The sequence below is a fragment of the Oryctolagus cuniculus genome, unplaced genomic scaffold (genome assembly GCF_964237555.1).
Source record: "Oryctolagus cuniculus unplaced genomic scaffold, mOryCun1.1 SCAFFOLD_59, whole genome shotgun sequence".
NCBI lineage: Eukaryota > Metazoa > Chordata > Mammalia > Lagomorpha > Leporidae > Oryctolagus > Oryctolagus cuniculus.
Genome location: NW_027208260.1, coordinates 462,044 through 468,043, shown reverse-complemented (window position 1 = coordinate 468,043; position 6,000 = coordinate 462,044).

Below are 6,000 nucleotides of genomic sequence, written 5' to 3'. Positions count from 1 at the left end.
AATTGAGTCATGAAGACACATAGAAAAGCTAAACAAACCAAAAACCAAGACAGAGATTGGATGAGTAATAAAGACCCTCCCAACAAGGAAAAGTCCAGGATCAGACAGCCTCACTATTGAATTCTACAGGACTTTTAAAGAGCTAATGCTTCTCAAACTATTCAACTCAATTGAAAGAGAGACAATCCTCTCAAACTCCTTCTATTAATCCTGCATCACCTTAATTCTTCAACTAGAAAAAGATACAGTGGAGAGAGAGTACTATAGAAAAATATCCCTGATGGGGGCCAGTGCCATGGCACACTGGGTTGATCCTCCACCCGTGGAGCCAGCATCCCCTATGGGTGCCAGTTCTGGTCCCGGTTGCTCCTCTTCCAGTCCAGCTTTCTGCTCTGGACTGGGAGGGCAGTGGAGGATGGCCCAAGTGCCTGGGTCCCTGCACCCACTTGGGTGACCAGGGAGATGCTCCTAACTCTGGCTTCCGATTGGGCCAGCACCACCTGTTGTGCCATATGGAGAATAAACAAGCAGATAAAATACTTATGTCTCTCTGCCTCTGCCTCTGCCTCTCCCTATAAGTAACTCTACCTTTCAAATAAATAATTCTTTGGAAAAAGTCAACAAACAATAAAGGATGGTGGAGAGGGAGAGAAAAAGGTACCCTAACCCACTGTTGGTGGGAATGAAGCTAGTACAGCCATTATGGAAGGCAGTATCAAAGTTCCTCAGAAATCTGAAAACAAACATACCATATGATCCTGCCATCTGACTCCTAGGAATTTATCCACATGAAATGAAATAGAATATGCATAGGCATGAGTTATCTGTACCCTCATGTTTATTACAATTCAATTCACAATAGCTAACATGGAATCAACCCAGAAGTCCATCAACTGGTGACTGGAAAAAGAATATGAGCTATAAATACAGTGTAAAATACTATTCAGCCATAATTGTGAATGAAATCCTATCTTTTGTAACTAAATGGATGAACTGGAAAAAAGTATGCTTCATGAAAGAAGCCAGTCCCCAAAAGACAAATACCATATGTTTTCTCTGACTGGTGGTAATTAATATATAGACAACGAAAAGTAGCATATGAGTTAATATGACATTTTGAGATTTGAGTATTGTCCATAGCACTTTTCTGTACTCTTTGATAGAGTACACAACATATACTCATTGATATTTCTGCTACTACTTGCTGAATTCTTTACTTTGTAGAGGGTTAAAGCTTGTGATTCTAAAATAAAATCAAAGCATGCAGCTGTCAAAATTAAAAGAAAATAAAACGAGAAGGAGGGAGTTGGAAATATGAGACCAAGGGAAGATAGGATAGGATGTTATCAGTTTGCTCTTCAAACTGTATATATAAATTACATGAAATTTGTTCACTTAATATGCATTTAAAAATATAAACTTAACACTGGAAGAAAAAACCTGGGATCTGTGTTTTCTGGATCACCACTAATAAATTTTAGTCTTCATTTATGTCTGACCATATTTAATTTCTTATTTATTTATTTTATAAGAAAATTAACATCACCATTCCTAACAAGTCCATCCTGCTTCATCCATATCTATCAGTTCCCACTATGCTAATAATTTCTCATGAACTTAAATCCATATCATCTTAAAGTGATGTAATGTGGGGCTGGTGCTGTGGCATAGCAGATAAAGTTGCTGCCTGCAGTGCTGGCAAGCCATATGGGTGCCAGTTCAAGTCGTGGCTGCTCCACTTCTGAACCAGCTCTCTGCTATGGCCTGGGAAAGCAGTAGAAGGTGGCCCAAGTCCTTGGGGCCTTGCACACATGAGAGATCCGGAAGTAGCTCCTGGCTTCGGATTGACACAGACCAGCCATTGCGGCTAACTGGGAGTAAACCAGCAGATGGAAGACCTCTCTGTCTCTGTCTGTCTGTCTGTCTGTCTCTTTCTCTACCTCTCCTCTATTTGTGCAGCACTTTCAAATAAATAAATAAATCTTTAAGAAAAAAACCTGATTCATGTTATTATTTATGTGTTTTAGAGGCTTTCCAGATGTTGATTACATGTGCCATGGAAACCCATTAAAATGCAAATCCTATAAGAGGCAACCCTTATAGGTAAAATCCAGTGGATGTGTTGAGAAAAACACACTAGCAATACATTTCAAAAAGCTGTAAAATGTTATAAGTTGCTGTCAAAAGCTAAAAATCTGACAATGACTCATTATGTCATTTAGTACATAATGCTGAGAAAATCAGAAGTATTTGTTAAAACTTCTGCTAAAATGCACTAGATTTATAATTTTTAAATGCATCTTTCCTAGATATAATGCAGTCCTGTACTACTTTAGAGTATCAGAAATTTAAAATGTTGGACTGGTGCTGTGGTGGAGCAGGTTAACACCCTGGACTGAAGTGCCAGCATCCCATATGGGGGCCGGTTCAATACTCAGCTGCTCCACTTCTGATCCTGCTCTCTGCTATGGCCTGGCAAAGTAGTAGAAGATGGCCCAAGTCCTTGGGCCCCTGTACCCATCTGGGAGACCTGGAACTAGCTCCTGGCTCCTGGCTTCAGATCAGCACAGCTCTGGCAGTTGCAATCAATTAGGGAGTGAACATCAGATGGAAGACCTCTCTCTTTCTCTCTGGCTCTCCTCTCTGTCTGTAACCCAACTTGTAAATAAATAAATAAATGAATCTTAAAACAATTAAGAAATTTAACATGTGAAAGGTTTTTAAAAAATGTATTTCTTTATTGTGAGGCAGAGTTACAGATATAGAGAGGAAGAGAAAGAGAGGTCTTCTATCGACTGGTTCACCCCTAAATGGCCAGAATGGCTGGAGCTGGGCCGTTTGGAAGCCAGGTGCCAGAAGCCAGGAGCCAGCAGCTTCCTCCAGGTCTCTCACATGGGTGCAGGGGCCCAAGCACTCAGGGCATATTCCAGAGCTTTCCTAGGCCATTAGCAAAGAGCTGGATTGGAAGTGCAGGAGCAGGGACTCAAACTGGTGCCCATGTGGGATGCTGGTGCTGCAGGTGGATGCTTAATCTACTATGCCACAGAGTGGGCCCAGGGAAAGGTTTTAGGAAGACATCTTTCATGTAGACTAGGCTGCAATATTGCAAGGTAAGGTTTAGCTTTTATTTCCACACATCAGTATTCATCTTTTAGCAACTATAAATACTGAATATCATACATATAGCCATAAATATAGGTAATTGCAGATTTTGTTGTCATTCTTTCTAATTCTTTTTTTAATGTCTCCTAATAGGCCATCTTATGGATTATTATATTGATGTTACCTGTACACAACCATCAGGCATTTCCACTGTTGAATGTGTTTATGTGTACAGGTAGTTTTGTTTGTGTGTACATGAATGCACATTTGATGGAGATAGCAGACAGTAATACTGTGAGAATTCCTAATGCTGATTTTAAACTTTCTGTCCTCTGCAGAGATGGCTGTCATTGAAGTAGACCACAGGGCCCCTTTTGCTGTTGTGAACTGAAATGTAGATTAAATGATAGATGTGTCTGTCACATCGGAGAAATACTTCTGAAAAAATCGAGCCTATTTAAGCACCTTGATCTACATTTTCAACCTCCACAACTCTGAGAAGTAAAATTCCATGATTTACATCATATTTTCTGTGGTATTTTCTTAACAAATTTATATATCCTCATTTCTGCCAGCATTTTCTGCTGTCATCTAGAAGGTCCTTGTGAGTAGCAGAGAAATATAGAAACTAAAAACTGTGATTTTAGATTACCAAGTATCTACTAACACAAAAAAGATATCCCAGAAGCAACCTACTACCATCCTCCAGGACCCAGAAAAAAAAAAAAGGAATGAGTCAAGATGCAGGGCAGTAGAAAAAAGTGAATAATGAAAGATCACATCAGAAGTAAATAAGGAAGGGTTTGATGCTGTGGTGTAGTGGGTTAAAGCCTTGACCTGCTGTGCATGCATCCCATATGTTGCTGTTAGGAGACCAGGTGCTCCACTTCCAATCCAGCTCCCTACTAATGCACCTGGGAAATTGGTGGAAGATGGACCGTGTTCTTGGGTGCTGGCACCCACATGAGAGACTTGGAAGAAGCATCTGGCTTTTCCAATAAATAAATAAATCTTAAAAAAATAGAAGCAGTGTTAGCACTGTTGGAAAAACAGACACATAGTTCAATGGAAAAGAATAGGCAGCTGAAATTTACCGACTTTTCTACAGGTAACTCCTATTTAACAAAGGAAAGAAAACAAACAGGAGAAAGAAGAATCCCTTTCGCAAATGGTTTAAAGGAAAGTGATTATCCATATGTAGAAACCTGAAAAGATACCCCAACACCTTATACACTATGTAAAAGCAACTCAAGGTGAATTAAAAGTCTAAATATAAAACCAAAAACTAAGTAAACATATGAGAAGCTGTAAAACATTAGCATAGACAACAGTTTTGGGTCAGATTCCAAAAGCACAAGTAACAAAATAAAATATACAAATTTGAGCATATCAAATTAAGATATATCTTCACAACAAAGTAATCAACAGAGTGAAGATACAATGGACAGAATGGCAGGAAACATTGAAAACTCTGACTATGACAAAAGATTGATAGCCAAAACATACTTATATAGAACTGGAAAAACTCCAAACAAGAAGCAAAATGTACAGTTCAGAAATGGAGAATGATCTGAATAGATGTTTCTCAGAAGAAGAAATCTCAATGGTCAAGACATAGATGAACATGCCCAATATCACTAGCCATTAGGGAAATGTAAATCAAAACCAATAGCAGACTCCATCTGTGGGAGAAGACAATGCTTGGGCTTTCATTTGTGCAACAAGTGGGTTTAGAGGACCCTGTTCACCATTAGAGGGCAGAGTCTACATGGAAGTAAGGAAACCTTAATGTTTTCCTAATGGGCTTGTTAACTTCTTGACCAATGCCTATTACATTTGCCACAAACTTTCCAGTCTCACTACTTTCCTGCTTCTTCCTCTTTGCTGTGGCTTGAAAAAACAGTATACCTTCTATATACGGAGGATACTTTTGTTTTGTTTTATTCCTTCTGTCTCATGATGTTCCTCTAAGAAATCACAACCCTCCAAGTATTCATTCATTTATGCAGTCTGCAGTTTTCATGGGCTACTACATGGCAAAGTACTAGGTTAAAGGAAAGGTATAGGTCAGGAACTGAGCAAAGTTCACAATGATGAAGCCATTGGGGAAATGAACCTGATGGAAGACCTCTCTCTCTCTCTCTCTCTCTCTCTGCCTCTCCTTCTCTCTCTGTGTAACTTTGATTTTCAAATAAATAAATAAATCTTTAAAAACTAACTAAATATACTAATAACTTGGTGGCAACACCTTTCTATCAGAACATGTGAAGCACTCAAACACAGTTTGTCCCAGAAAGTCAGCCATAGTTTTCAAGGGCATGTCTTCTACTCCATTTGTGGACACCTCTGTGTGGCGTAAGGGCACTTATTTCTTCCCTTCTTCTTTCTTACCACTCTCACAGTTATAACTTCTATCGATGCTTCCACAGACCAGTCTCTATGAAATTGTAGAACTAATATCCTCCCATGTCAAAAGTGTCATGGGTTTAAACACAGAACCCAAAATAAGACAAGTAACTGACCTTCTTATTTACACAGTGTGGAAAGTAAGATTCTCAGTGGATCACTGGGTAACTGTAAAGTACTGCGCAGAGAAAAACTGTAACTTATCTGTATTTATGATGCTGTAATTCTCCACTTTATGCATACTCAGATTAAATGAGCTCCCGTTAGTGGGCAGCACTGTTGCATAGTCGGTAAAGCTACTGCCTGCAGTGTCAGCATCCTATATGGGTGCCGGTTATGATCCTGGCTGCTGCACTTCCCATCCAGCTCTCTGCTGTGGCCTGGGAAAACAGTAGAAGATGGCCCAAATCCCTCATCTCCTGCACCCACCTATGAGACCTGGACAAAGCTCCTGGCTTCTGGTTGTGGATCCAAACAGCTCCAGCCATTGAT